The sequence below is a fragment of the Arctopsyche grandis genome, chromosome 6 (assembly GCF_051622035.1).
Source record: "Arctopsyche grandis isolate Sample6627 chromosome 6, ASM5162203v2, whole genome shotgun sequence".
Classification (NCBI taxonomy): domain Eukaryota; kingdom Metazoa; phylum Arthropoda; class Insecta; order Trichoptera; family Hydropsychidae; genus Arctopsyche; species Arctopsyche grandis.
Window position 1 is genome coordinate 14,385,697 of NC_135360.1, and position 15,861 is coordinate 14,401,557.

A 15,861-nucleotide genomic window follows, 5' to 3' on the forward strand; every position below is an offset into this window, starting at 1 on the left:
TTTCTGGAAAGATTTTCGCTTATTTGTAAGTGTCGGTTTTTTAACAAAAGCTCTCGAGCCCTAAGCTTTGGCACGAGCTTTTGAACGTTTAAATGGCGGTAAATCAACATGAGTTGCCAGCGATTTGAAATAAATCTTCCATTTTTTTTTCTCACACGTCCAACTATGATCTATTATAGCAGATGCGGATTCGTTTTATGATTCTGCTTTATAATTTGGTCAACATATTTGTTTTTACAGTATTAGGCGTATGTACAAAAAGTGATATAAATTTCAATATTATGTAATAATACCAGCTGTAAGTAATCGTTCGAGAAAATAGATATGCATTACGATGTCCTTATATAATATCATTAAATTTCTTAGAGCATTCATATCATTATTCACGGCCATTCACTGCTGGATCTTTCTTCACCTCTTCAACATGCTTACATGTCTGTTTTGGAAAACTCTCATCCATTTTTTGATTTCATCCACCCATTTCCCCTGCGATCTTTCTTGTACCCTCTTACATTATTTCGAGTACCATTCGAGCACTTCATTCGTTCATCTATCGTCTAACTACGTGACCCGCCCATACTTTTAAGCCACGTATTCCGTTTTCTATCTCTCCTCATTATGCCGAGCATACAGCGTTCCATGCCAATTTAATATTATTATACATAGATCGCAAGTGGAACAAATATATACTATGATATGTTGCGTTATTTTACTATCATTCATCACACTCGCATTAGTACTTTTGTTTTTTTGGCTCTCCTGTAAAATCCCTCTTTATTCGGCTTCTTAATTACTTAATTTTAAAAATGGATTGCATTAATTTTAAATGTAGTATTTAAATTATAATATCAATTATTATTGTATACCAACTGGTTTTAATACTCTAAAATATTTGAAATTACGTATTAACTAATATGATATTAAAATGGTTGAATAAATTCGCAGTTCTACCCTGGTTTACTATGATTGTGGGAAATCGACCATTCAAAATATTGGATTATGTTTCATAGACAAGTTGCCCGCAACAATACAATAAAAACCAGAAAAAAATAGGGTTTTGATTGTACTAGTAGATCGCTAACCCCTCTGTGTGCGTCGCATTCGAGATGTTATGCATTTTAAGTGCATCTATTATAAACGGTGACGGCGGGAGGGGGTTTTCGCTGTTTAGAATCAAATATAAACAAATAAATAACAATAAAAGTGTAATTGGAACCCCTCCGATACAATTTATGAATTTAATTTAATTATTGTCCGGCGCTAATGAAATCTAAAGGACGAGTTTGGTGGGACTGGGAGGTGGGAAACAAATTAAACAAAGTTTTATTAAATTTCAACAGACTTTATTCAATTGAAACAATCTATTTACTACAAATACACGTTTTGACCTTGTCCATCCTATTGTTGGTACATTTCTGTCCTAAATTCAACAATATTTTATCAGCCAATTTCTTTGTGTGTAAGGGTGTTTTTTTTTATTATAAATCTTCTATAACACGTTTGACAGAGAAGAAAAAATTACATTTAAGATTCCATTGATGATCGACAACTGGTTGTTTGCCATGGGAGTAATAAAAAGGGAAACAATAGGCATTCAACGTGTTAAAAGAAAATTCGTAATACATGATATACATAATATGATAAACGAAACGTCTAGGTATAAGTGTGGTGTGGTGCTGCTGTTAATGATTTAGCAAAAATATATTCAATAATATTATATAAATTTATTTATTACTTTTTATAAATAAATATGACTCCAAATATATTTTTTCTTTCGTTCGAAATTCTAAATTATTCTTTTCTTTTATACAAACATTCAAGTGTGCGAAAAAATATATAAATAATAGTTTTTGACATGACACGTTATTTTATTTCGTTCACTAATATGTTTTTAATATACAAATCGGAAACTGCATTTTAAAATTGTCAAATGTATTTTTATCGTAAGTAGATATATAATATAATATATGTATGTATAATTTCAACATAAATTAAAACGCAGTGCCGAATATACATAACATACGTACGTCTATACATGATAATTTTGAACATTTAATGTAATCAATGATTATGTACAGTTAAAAGAATATAATTTAATATATGTATGTATGTATATACACAAAAAAATTAAACTTTGTGTTACGTCCATCTAAATCTCTCTCGTCGCGAACGGTTTAACGAATTTGGTTTCGAGCGATATGATCAAAAGTGCAAAAAAGATAAAGTATCATAATAAAATTAAGGGTTTATTAAGACTACACTTTCTAGGGGACGTGTATGTAGATTATAAAATCGGCAAATTTACGTTATCTTTAAAAAATTTCAATACATATTTGCAAAAATCGTGAAAAAAGGCAGTCATCATATAAACGTGTCAGTTTTGTGGATACGAATTTATTATACTTATTATAACAATAATTCATTGATTTTTTTTACACTAAAAATACAGATCGAAGGGTCCTTTTTGAGGGAAAATTGGAGAGGGTAACATTTACTTATCTAATGTAATTTTTATTTACAAAAAGGCAATTGATTATACGTGATTTTTATTTTTTTATTCTTTTGTTTAATATATGAATGAACATCAACGTGACTTAACTTACATTTAATGAAGTTTTATTTGTAATCATAATAATAATAATAAACGATTTTTTTATAAATCGTATGTATACATAATGTACGTATAAAATTGACTTAGTACATTTTATAAAAAAAAACGAATAAAATAATAACTGGCCGATTAAGACATGGAGCCAAAAAAATATCAAAAACACATTTATAATATATTTTATATTAATCAAAAGTTATAAAAAAAATTCAACACGGGTAATACACAGTTAGATATATTGTAAACATTAACAAAAATAGTTAACACAATTCGTACCAGTTTTAAGTTGATCCGTACAATTCGTTCATCTCACATGTGTGGTACGGATTGTGTTAATATCAAATTGGAAATTGCCTCATACGTACATATTATCATTTTTTTTTCAATATCATTGTATAAACGTTCAATTTACACAGTTTATATACATTTTACACAATTACAAAATAATATTTATATAATTATAATAACGCTAACAATTTTACAGCGATATTTTTAAAGTTTATTTGTAATAAAATTTTATCACATATTTTTTTCAATATAATCCTATACGAATTTAACTTTCGAAGGTTTAATTTTTTTTTTTAAATTGTCTTTTCATAAAGTACACTTCACAAATGACAAAAAATATACGCACGATAGTGTCATTAAAATTCACGACGGGAAAAAATGACGCGTCAATTTTTGAACGATCTGCCTTACAATAAAATCTAACGTTAATTAAATTGACTAGTTGTTCGCTTAAAAAAATAAGGCAAAATCAAAAACGACGCACGGAGCGTGTCCAAAGCACGCACAGATATAATAAAGCCGCATTTACACAATTTAAATTAAAAAAAAATTCACTCGAAATATACACTCGAGGTAATTGTGTAAATACGCCTGAATATACATACATTTATTATGGAACGACAACACACTGTGCATTTTATTTCAAAGTATTCGGTGAAGTATTATGTATGTATGAGAGAGTATTGAATTTTTATAAAATTCACTTATTTTCAAGCCTTAAACATACCGAGGCAACAGTTTTCAACGTTAAAAGAAGCCTGTCGAAAATATGAAACATGTAACTGTGTTAAATAATGTTGTTACACTTTTCATAGACTTTCAATACATTGAAGCAAATGCCTCTGTATGGAATAGGCTTTGCATTCGCCTTATTGTAATATGAACAGCAAAGTATGCAAACATCAATAAATCCAGTATGATACAGAGGGACATTCGATTAGCAGTAAAATTAAAAATGTACACATATAAGTATAGTCTCGATTGAAAAAGTTTCGCAATTTGATTATCAAAAGCGGGGAACATTTCGCGACGGACAAACGGACGAATGTTGAATGTGAATAGCAAGTGCGTATATGAACTATATTATTATTTAAAAGATTCCGGAACGTAGAGGCGTAGCACCGTTTCTGTATTGTGCGTTTATTTGACGTAGACTGATGTGACAGGGTCGCTGGTGGTGCTGGATTCTGTGCTTCCCAAGCCATCAGACGAACTGGAGCTGGTGAGTGCCACAGATGTGGCACTCGATTCGTAGTATTCTTGTGAGGAAGCTGGCTGTACATGTTGGTCTCGTTCGTTCGTCTGTTGACAGTTGGATTGCAAGGCAGGCTGAGAACCTGCCTCGGCTCGATGCTATGGGATCCAACGCCACCACCAGTTGTCTCCAGGGGCAGCTAAAACCACACAAAATACAAAACGTTTAAATTTAAAGACAATTTAGAAAATGCAAAGAGCTAAAGCAACACTTTTTAAACTTGCCAATGACCAATTGTTACACTACGAGCTGCATAATTTATACTTTTATATAAGACTCACCCCCACTTCACGGAAAAGATGCGCAAGCGAGGATAATCTACTGATTGTGGCTTCTGCGCATCTAATCCGACGAGTGGGAGTAGGCCTATATACATGGAATGACTCTAAATGTTTTGATTGCCTATCATCCCACTTCATTTGACTAATGTACAAACGATGTGATAACCCAAAATATTTATACTAATATAATAGAATACAACTAATGATTTCTAGATAATATAATTAGCACAAAGGCAGTTACTAAGCCTTGAACTTATAAATTTACTGTCATAATCAATTGGCAAGTTTAAAAAACACTTGGGCTAAAATAAAAAAGCTTAGATAATATCAAATTTAATATAAATAACTAGCTCTGGTTAGAAAATATGATAATTATAAGATTAAATATTTATGCACATGTACATATTAATTATTGCCTACATACGTATAGATATCATCATCATTTAGAGACATTCACCATCCACTGATGGATGAATGCTTCTCCAACACATTTCCATTCGTCTCTGTTATGAGCAACTTTCATCCATCTCACACCAAACCTTTTTCTAATTTCATCCACCTATCCAACTCGATGGCCTTCCTTGCATCTTTTAAATTCTCTCGGGTACTATTCAAGAACTTTTTTCCTCCATCTATCGTATGTTATTCTATCTACGCGATCCGCCCATTTCCATTTCAATCCCTTTATTATTCTCTCCACTCATATACATACATATATATCATTTAAATTCTCACCAAGAGAATAAACAAAGTTTGTAAAATATATAGCAAATATAATTGTTACAAAGTAGCAGATATGTTAGTAATATGATAGTTACAAAGTAGCGGATATGTTAGTAATTGGCAAAAGTTTTCATATCCAAGCATACGAAAATAAAGGCAAGATAAGACTCGGAGCAAAGTAGAAGGTTATACAAATAAGAATATAAATTCAGGTTAAGTGTTCCACAATGAAAAGGTCACGAAACGATTTAAAGCACTGGGTAATGTGGTAATTGGTAATTTATTAAGTGATAAGATAGTATGAGAGGAGCGGTTTAAATGCACGTCATCAATCACTGGTCTTAGAGGGGTGTGTGTAGCAACGATAACAATGGATACGCACAAGCGAGTAAAAAGCAAATGAAAAGCGAAGCAAAATGATAAAAAAATAAAATATAGACTTAGCTCACGAGAGCATCCTTGCAAGGATGAGTGTATGTGTGTGTGTGTGTGTGTGAACGCGGTCCATTTTATGGACGAGTCCTTGTTCGTATTGCATTGGAAATAAGATCACACAACACCGCTGATAATAAAACACACGCAACAAAAACAATAACAAAACCGAAGGGAGACAAAGCGCAAGGAATAGGAGAAGGAAAGGACACCCAGAGAGTCGTAAAAAGTACTGAGAGGCGGCGATATTATTATCCATTGCTTCAAAGCAATTCACGCATTACAGTGAGAAATTTTCTCAATATCTCATAATATAATATGTAATTGTTTTCTGGCACGCATATGCAATGCAAATTTGATGTTTTTTAACGATCAAAAGGATTATTTGTTTTGTTTTGAGTACTTTTGCTCTATTGTGTTTTTGTATGGGAGTTTTTAGATACCATTCTCCGAACTCTAAGTCGTCTAGGTCTAACTTAAGGTAAAATACACAGAGAGGTACACGGCAGGTGTTAATTTATTAAGATTTTTTTGTACATGCAAAAAAAAAAACACTAGCACGCCCAATCTATACCATCGCGATTCGTGGAAAAACTCACCCTTGTTATTTTTGGTGATATTTTACCCCTTTAACAGTGATCGATAATGGCGATTCCCATATTTGAAAAAATGTAGGAGAAATTTGTCGTAATAATAAGATCGAACGAATTAGTAATGACACGAAAACACCTAACACAGCGTCCTGTGCCACACTTTTGGGTCTTTTCTCTTACGTATTATCATAAATATATATCATGAGTTTTTCTTTGGAAAAGGTTATGTATGAAGAGATTAATACCCAAAATCAATAAAAAAAAACAATAATATTGAATTGAATTTGTACTCTTCATGTGATAGTTTTGACTCATCATCAGATCTCGTTGTATATACAACTGCCTTTTATTTCATCATATGGCTAACTATCTATCAAATCATTACTACTTCCTTCTTTACTTTCTCTCTCCCCAAAACATGTTCATATAAAATACATACATATAAAAAAATTCCTTCCGAACTTAAACCACTTACATATGATATGAGATTGAAAATAATGAATCTTTACACTTTGAAGACGAGAATAATGAGAGGCTATCTAATTGAAGTCTAAGCAATTATAAATAACCAGTACAATTGTCTTATGATAAACCTCCTAACGTTTACTACTTATCTGGGTGGTCATTCAGTCCAAAAAAATATTTATTACGAAATAATTAAATAATCCTTCTTTTCAAATAGAGTGGTTAACGTTTGGAATAGTCTACCCAACGAATAAGTAGCTTTTAGTAACTAAAAATTTTTTTAAATAAACTTCATCATTTCCTTAAAATAAATGGGTATTTGTAGTTCTTCCTTTTCTGTAAGTTTAGTTTATTTTTTCATTATCTTATTAAATATTTATATATCTGTACTACTGTATGATTATCAAACCCCCGGGTATATCGGCTTATCCGCCTTTCCGAAGTATTCTTAAATTTGTAAATAAATATTTATTTTATATGATCGTGATTTATATGATACTTCCCAAAATAATTCTTATAAGCAGGCATTCAATTCAGAACAATGCCAATCTCATCGTTTCAGTTGCAGAAATAAGAATAATCTCCTTTATCATTTGATCATACAATATGGTAAATAAACATGCAAGACACTTTCCCTTGCAAAATGCAAGATCCAAAATTTTATCTCATCAAAAGTGATCAACTATGTATGTTTGTACGTACGACGGGTATTAAATATTGATAGTCTCAAGTTACATATGAAATTCATCAGCATTTGAAGATAGTGAGGTCGTTTTTGAGATAAAGAAATGCACCTAAGCCTTTTACGTGCGCTTTAATGACAGAATAGAAACTTTTTTGATAGTACAACTAATTTTATTTATATATTTTAGAACAGAAAACGTTCCCACGCTGCAACCGGAAACAGCTTGTCGATAAAGCACGGCGCTAAGCACATACACGCGGCTCATTCAAAGTCGTCGATGCAATATCCGGTAAGGGATGATGTACTCTATGGAGTCGATTCACTTTTTTTGAGCGTGTAAAAATCTCGAAATCGGGGATGAACACAAAAGCTACCTCTGCTCGAGAGAAGCTCTCGCTTTCAACGATGAAAATTTCACTTTGGCTTTCAATCGAGTGAGTGCATTACTCCTAGCGAGCTTTTTCACATTGAATTATTCACGCTTTTAGGGGTGATTTTTCATGGCACTCTGCAAAACGTCGATGATGGACATGCACGGGTTTAAATATACGCAATTGTACGTCTCGACATTGATCTGGCATACTCGTAGAGCCTTTGAAGATATACATATGTATGTATGTTCATATATGAGTATATGACCCACGCTACAAAGTTCAAAAGGGAATTAACAGGAAAAAAAGACACGAATCTCAATCTACCCCTGTCTCTTTTTTTGGGAACATCATTGAATCTCACAAAGACAAATTTCCAAAAAGTTCAAGCTCAGGTCTTTTTGAAAATCCTTTCTCCCTCGCCGACAAAAGGGCCGACACACATAGGCGGGTTGTTTGGTGCGAAAGTGGACCAAGTTCAAGATGAGAACATTGCATGAAAATTCAATATATGCAATGTCCATATATACATATGAATGGATTTTGGTTTTTAATTAAGAGTTCGCAGTGCATATGTGGGTCGGCGTAGAAAGCAATACCTGGGTCGTTATGACCCCGTTTTTCCGGAAAGTCACTTTTCACGAAAATTATGTATGTACGTATAAACGTCAACGCCATAATAACCTTAGATGGGTGTTCGTATATAAGACGTGCATTTTTTTCGTATTGAAGAGTTGACTGATTCGACACGCATTCACCGCCTCGAGGTGTCTGAGAGCACTGAGACTGATGCTGTTCGTACAAATTACGGACATTTTTCATATAAAAGGTCGTGAGAATTGAGATTCCTCGGCTGGGTGGATACGGGCTTTCGAGATATAGATCAAATATTGAGGACAGGAATTTGATATCGTATTAAATTATTTATAATTAGAACAATATGCGAATTTGAAGGGAAGTTTTCGAGTTAGACAACACTACTAAATATAATATGTGTAAATGATTATTATTGATTATAATCAATGACTTAACAGCATACCTTCTAAATAAAAAATCTTTGGCATCGTTGATGGCTTTCTACAAAGCTTTACGTGATATTTTACGACCGTAATGTTAATTCATTGGTACTGTAGTTTCATGTAAACGTGCAATCTGACAGACTCGGCCCGATTGACAGTAGAGTTTTAAACTTTTTGATGCCATCGACGCGTCCAGCTTTATCTGGTTGTGCCTTTAAACGATGTGAGGTAAACTCATCGAAATCAATCGGTCGAAAGCGAGTTAATCGAATAGCAGATTATCGAAGAGTGAGTTATTCGAATAACACATTTTTCGAATGTAAATAATTACGTTGACGAATATATGGCCCTGTTGTTGTATTGATTCATTTAAAAGATAATATTGTTTTGAAGGTGTTGCGTTTTTCTTTATATATATATTTTTTTTTAAGTACATATCAATATACGGAGATTCATGATCGTGCGAAAATTTGACTGATCTGGAACCAGAGTCAATCAATCATCACGTTTACATGGTTTTTAAAAAGGGTGTGTGAATAGTTGCTATACAATATAGTAACAATAAATGTCAATAGCCAAAAAATAACATAATTTGTTCAATTTACTGAATTTAGTTATTTTGTAAGTAGGCGGAAAATTATATTCTACTACGCCATATATTGATATCGCGTCAAAAACTAGCGTTATAGTGAGTGCATATTATTAAACATATTACCACGAATTTGAAACTTGGTCAACAAAATGCATTCGAACAATGTTTCATTCGAAAAATAGCGATACGGAAAATACATGTCTTTCGAACAATTGCTTTTCGAAGAAAAAGTCACTAGTAGATCATATCAACTTGCTTAATTTTACTGATTTGAATTGGGAAACGTTTCAACAGCTGTCTAGTATCGATGTAAACTATAATGTTTTGGTTTGTGTAAAATAGAGGTTTCATATGTTAAGGCTGTGTAATATTCACTTGCTGCTATTAAATAAAATAAATAATTTGATTTTATTTAAGTATGTATGTATGTATATTGCATAGTAGAGTTTCTCAGCCGCACTCTATAGCTATATACATATGGATTAAAGAAACATGAAAGCTGATCTCAGATGAGTGTTCATTTGAAATTTTCACTTTGCCGGGGTGGTCTCACTATCAACTTTTTAAAGGCCGACCAATAAAAGCGTCAAAGTGAAGTACGACGGTGCGGGTTCGTCTCATTATACAAAAAAGACCATTTAAGGTTCTTCGATCAAAACCGAAAGCTCCGTCACTTTGACGCGTCGTGGGCGGTAGCTCACGGAACGAACTGTAACATTTCGCGTATAAATAATGGAACGTACATACATACATATGTGGCTTTTTAGCCGCAAATTAGATGAAAGCGTACGATTTATGGAACGCATGTTGAGTGAGAAAGTTTAGCCCAAAGCTTTGTGTCTTCCTAAAGAGAGCCGGATAATGCGTCGGTCACGTTTTGCATAATCTGACCGTGTCGTCGTATCCCTTCGATAGCGCATAATTTTTGCACAATTTTATAAGACCTTTTTTGCAGAGGTCAAAGCTGGGACGGGACGCCTTGTGCACTTTGTACCGATTGTGTGTGTGTATAGTAGGGAAGACTGGTTTTTTTTCTAACTAGACAGCCCACTCGATGATTATTCATCTATTGTTGAAGAAAAATGAATCATCGTGTAGGCTGAGTGTAGTTAAAAGCCATATAGGGTTTTTCTCTTACCCATATAATTATTGTTTATAATATGCATAGGTAGGTAGGATTCAATGCGGTAATAAAATATGACAATATATAATAAAATTTATGTTTAGAACATTGAATTGAATGTAAAATAAAATTAGTGTTCATTCAAATGTGTTGTATATACTTTTTAAAGAAATAGTATGTATATTATTTATATTTTTATCTTAAAATTGACAATTGATTTAGACAGGGTCAATAATGGTATGCAGGAAGTTCAATAAATCTGTTTAATTTCAAAATACAAACATATTGTATGCAATGGCGAATTAACTCGATTGCCCCCACCTTCAAATAAATGATTTTTTTTCATTCATTCAAAGATATTTACTAAATTTTAAAAAAATTTAAAAGTTTAAGGAATTAATTATAATCTTCGAAGTTTTTTCGCCCCCTCCCCTACAGAGCGGGGCCCCAAGGGAGCGCCCAGTGCGTTTGCAAAATTTTTATAGAATAAATAATTTACGTTTAGAATAAATTGTTGAAAAGAGACATCTATATACAAGAAGTAAAAGTATTTTAGTTTACAAACGCGCTCACAGATGCCCACTTAATATAAAATTTTAAATTTAATGTGTATATAAATTTATTGCGATGTTTTTTTTAAATGAATTTGGTTTCATAAATGTTAATTTAATTAAATTAATCAATGGAAAACAACAATAAATTAAATTTTTTAAATAAATATAAGTGATATTGTTGTTAAAAATTAATCAAGCTTATAGAAAGTGACTAATTTTATTTGATTCTATTAGACAGAGTTTTGTAGACATAATTGAAATTAGTATTAAATTAATTCTTAAATTAAAAATATTTGTATTTATTTAAGTATTGAGACATCTATGTTTTTATATGCAAAGCACTTTTAGTTTTACATTTATCCAAGATGTAAACCGAAATTTACCGTAGTTTATTTTGTTGTATAATTTTTGTATAGATGTCGCCCATATTTGCCTTAATTACAGTTATATTTTCAATAATTAAAATAAATACTTATTTTATCAATGGATACATAAAATTATTATCTAAAAATATCAAAAATGCAAATACATACATACAAATATATATTTACAAAACCATTTCCGTGCTTCATATCAAAGACATGACCGTAGAAATTATTATTCTGTTTAGGTCCGTATTTTAATCATAGAATAGATAGAAAACGGAGGACCTTCGTCAAAAAGCGTGGGACTGGTCCGTCTCGCAAATTCAACCGGAAATGTGGCAGATTCGGCATATCTTTTACTTTGAAAGATAGTTAAGAGCACCGCGTATGAATCTATATATGTGCATATATGTAAAGGAAAGAAATCTTTCGATCTAAGAACAATTAAAACACGTTACGAATAGGTTTAAATACACCCAAAGATTGTTTTACATATGTGTATCAAGATTTAGTAACGATAACAATCACCGACAATCCGAGACTCAACTCTCGTGAAGAACCTGTTTTATAATTACAGGGAATGTGTAACTACAACATTGTGAAACATAGTTTTAACCCTTTGTACACGGGGCTATGAACTTGTGGCACTCGATGCAATCAAACTCGATATAAATACATATAGTTTTTATTATTTTAGTAATGAAAATATACGCGTATGAAGCGGCGCGAACCGTCGATTGTAAACTCCTGATACGATGTTTAAGTACAGGCGTTTTCTCACAAACTCGAATTTTAATCAACGCTATTACGAAGTGGTCATAATTTACACGTTTCCAGTACGAAAGGTTGTAATCAAATGTACTATTAAAATTCCATCGCTCGAGTTTTTACGATGCTATTGTTTTTTTAATACACGCGGAAAACGTAATTAATAAATAACAAAACAACAAAAAAAATCAACTCACAACAACCTCGTCGATTTATTATTAATCTGGGCGTACGCGAGGGGTAAGTTTAGAGATTTAGTTCGTTCGTTAGGAAGTATGGATCTTTTGAGAAATTTGCATACGTAAGCTGTGCGGTTTTGTAAGCTTCTGAATAAATATAACTCCAAGTTACGTAGGCAAGATGAAAGTTTTTCAGCGAATGCTCCTACATATATACCAACACAATTTCAATTAAATTATATATTGAATACAAAGCCAAATTTTGCATATTATGTACATAATATGTATGTATGTAGATGAATCTGCAGTACATTTGAAGTTACGTTTGCAGGGCGTCTGGAGACGTCTTTCCAGACAGCAAAGGGTCTGTCCTTCCATCTATCTGTCAACAGAAATGAACCACAAAGGGAACAGACGACGACGGTGGTCGACGTGTCGGAAATAGACCCACGCGTTAACGACCATTGCCATTCCTGAATTAGCATCTGCAACTGCATACACGCATGGGAAGCTAGTTCAAATATTTTATATATCAAAGGATAATTTCACATAAAATTTAACTACTATAGCGTGTGTACTTGTACACCATTCGGATGATTGCACTTTCATTAAATTTATAATGACTATGGCAAATATTGCATTGATTTATCAGGACTGTAGTTTACATACATATATGAAACAATTCTCTAAGCTCTTTAGATACACACATATTTGCATACTCAAGCAAATATGTCTCTCAATTATCCGGATTCCACTGTATATGACTCGAATATAATACTAATTCGCGTTCACTATTCAAATACCTGTCTATTGCACTCGCGAGATCAATTGTATGTCACTAAATATGTACCTCAAATTGAAGCTCACTTCTAGACTAGTTCGTAGAACATACAAACGTTTTGTATCTACTACATATATGTATGTATGTTACACTCCAAGTGTTCATGAGTTTTAGTTTAAGTGAAGTTTAAGAACTATTGGTTTTGGTTTAAGTGCTAACAATCAAAAGCTATCTTCAGACTCAGCAGGTGTCGTATGAAACTTTTAGCTGTCAAAATCTTTGAGATGTTTAAACGTCAAGTATTTGAAATGGGAAACTCTATGGAAACACAGCATTACAACTTTGATATAATTTCCGTTTTCGCTAATTTTTGCAAACCCGGAGTAAGAATACGTACACAGTGTTGTGCAATGGTAGAGCTTTAGCTTACCTGCACAGAGGTTATTGGTTCAAATCCTGGCTAAATACACTTCTGGCGAGATCTTGTGGTTATTAAAACACGGATCGACCGTCTCCTGTTAGAATTTTCCGATTTTTCAAGCTTGATTGTTGTGACGGATCTAATAAATCTCGCAAATTCGAATGATCAGCATCTCAAATTCGTTGAATCTTATATAAATGCTACCTACATAATGTATTTCTCACAAATTTGCTGTGTATTAAACATTTTGTTCATTTTCCATAGATGCCTCTATTGTACTGTATGTAATATCATGTTTGAAATTTATTAGTACTTTTATTTATGTACAAAAATAATACCTGTCATATTAAGCCAGCAGCATGGCTCGGTGGTTGCATTGATACTAAAGACCGAGAGGTCACTGGGTACGATCCCATGAGCTGACCGCGATTGAAAATAATTTATTCTGAGTATAGTTTTTAATAGTGCTAGTAAGACTTGGATATTTATGACTCCAAGTCGATTCCCCATTATTTGAATAAGATTTCAAAAATTTACTATCTATAACATAGATGTCTCGCTAATTTTCTTATATATAGTATTTGTATTATGCTTATACATATGTCTAGTCACAGTGACGCGTTAGAGTATTCTGTAATGTCACTGTGGCTAATATGTAAATAAATAAATAAATAGTAAAAAAGGGGATGGTAAAGAAGAGTGACAGTACTATAACTATTTTGACCATTGTGGCGCTTTAGGAATTCCTGTTATGCCACAATGGTCTGTTTAGAATGAAATAAATAAATAAATAAATAACTGGGTAGATTGGTTCGTGTATGATCAAACTAGTATATTCATGAACGAACGAAATGTACACCTGGACTGTAACATATAATATATACTTTCTCTGTATTATCTCAACTAATTCCCTCGAGAATCATCACCTTTCGCGCCCTCAAATTTAGTATCTAAAATTGAAAGCTAAGATCAGCCGAAAAGCCTTGTTATCTATTTTGAGCTAATGTTCAGACCGAAACTAACCGATGGATATCAATTTAATATATTTAAGGCTGTGAAATTGATATGTTTGTAGATAAATTCCACGCCATAGTAGTTTGTACGCGCATACATATAATATAATACATACATACAAGGCTTATTAAAGTGAGTTCGATACGAAGAGGATCTGAAGCGGTAGTGATGTGAGCCACTTGCTTTTGATGTGTGTCGTGGCCTCCCCACAAGTCATTTTATTTGTCACCTAGCCGAGAAGGCGTTGCGGCCAAAGGAGAAAAAAACACTGAGGGTTCTCCTGAGGGAGCGACCTATTGAAAATTGAAGGGAAAGGGCGCCTCAGAGACACGACAAGAGTGTATGTTACGAGGAAAGCGTTTCCTACCACACCGAACATCCCCAGACGCGATATTTGGGACACGTGAAGGGCCAAAGAGAAAATCAAATACCAGCCAAAGTGTAGTGTGCTCACAAACGTCCTCGAATATTAAACGTGTTATTAACATTCAATAACCCTTTTTGCGGCGGCAAGGGTGACATGTATGAATAAGTCGATTTTAATATTTATGAACGAGCTCTTACACGCACATCTATAATATATGTATGTGCTCGGAGACTTGTCAATTTTGTATGATTATGATGTATGTAAAGAGAAGAGCACGTATGAATTGAATATTTGTATTAGGAATCCTGATAATGTTTAAAGTTTTGGTAATATTTGTATACCTCAACCTATAGGGAGAGCTCAGTATATACAGGCATTCTTTCTACATACGATATATCCTGATAGAAGTTAACTAATTTATACAATTTACTTAACGGATTTGACTCAATTTATGCGACTGGTATCCATCAAATCATTACTTTGTTTTTTCTTCCTTTACTTAATTTCAAAAATCAGCATCTACTTAGATATTACGAAGTGTTTCATTCTAAGCATCTACCTATGTATGTATTATACATATATACTTATGAAGGATGCAAAGGGTTCCAAATGATGCATGTGGATTAGATCAGATACTGTTTATTGTACGTCTTTACGTCAGGCCTACTAAAGGGCAAGTACCTTATATCAGTTAGATAGTTCCCAAACAATCAACCCATACACGTTCCGCACTATGTACGACTGTACCAATATAATATAATGGAAATATAATATAACGGATTACTATTAACGGAATATAACTTTCCTATATAAAGGATTACAACCACATTGAGAATTTTTTCATGGAAAATAGGTAATATGAATTAGACTGGCTTTTATATAGTGTTACTTTGTTCTGTTAATAGCCTGCATCTACTAAATCTAAATCTACTGTATTTGAAATTAAAGGTTTGTATGTATTTGGTCAGTAACTTCGT

At 32.7% G+C, this 15,861-nt stretch overlaps 3 protein-coding genes across 5 annotated transcripts in view; all 3 read right to left on the bottom strand.

Moving 5' to 3' along the window:
* Positions 1-15,861, bottom strand: part of LOC143912753 (uncharacterized) — a 602,600-nt gene that overhangs the window by 349,918 nt on the left and 236,821 nt on the right. The window lies entirely within an intron of this gene.
* Positions 1-15,861, bottom strand: part of LOC143912755 (rho guanine nucleotide exchange factor 10) — a 502,593-nt gene that overhangs the window by 249,911 nt on the left and 236,821 nt on the right. The gene's annotated exons all lie outside the window — the stretch shown is intronic.
* Positions 2,992-15,861, bottom strand: part of LOC143912757 (uncharacterized) — a 408,567-nt gene continuing 395,697 nt past the window's right edge. The window contains exon 4 of the mRNA XM_077432124.1: positions 2,992-4,290. The gene's annotated coding sequence lies outside the window, so the exon portion shown is untranslated. The remainder of the gene's footprint in view (positions 4,291-15,861) is intronic.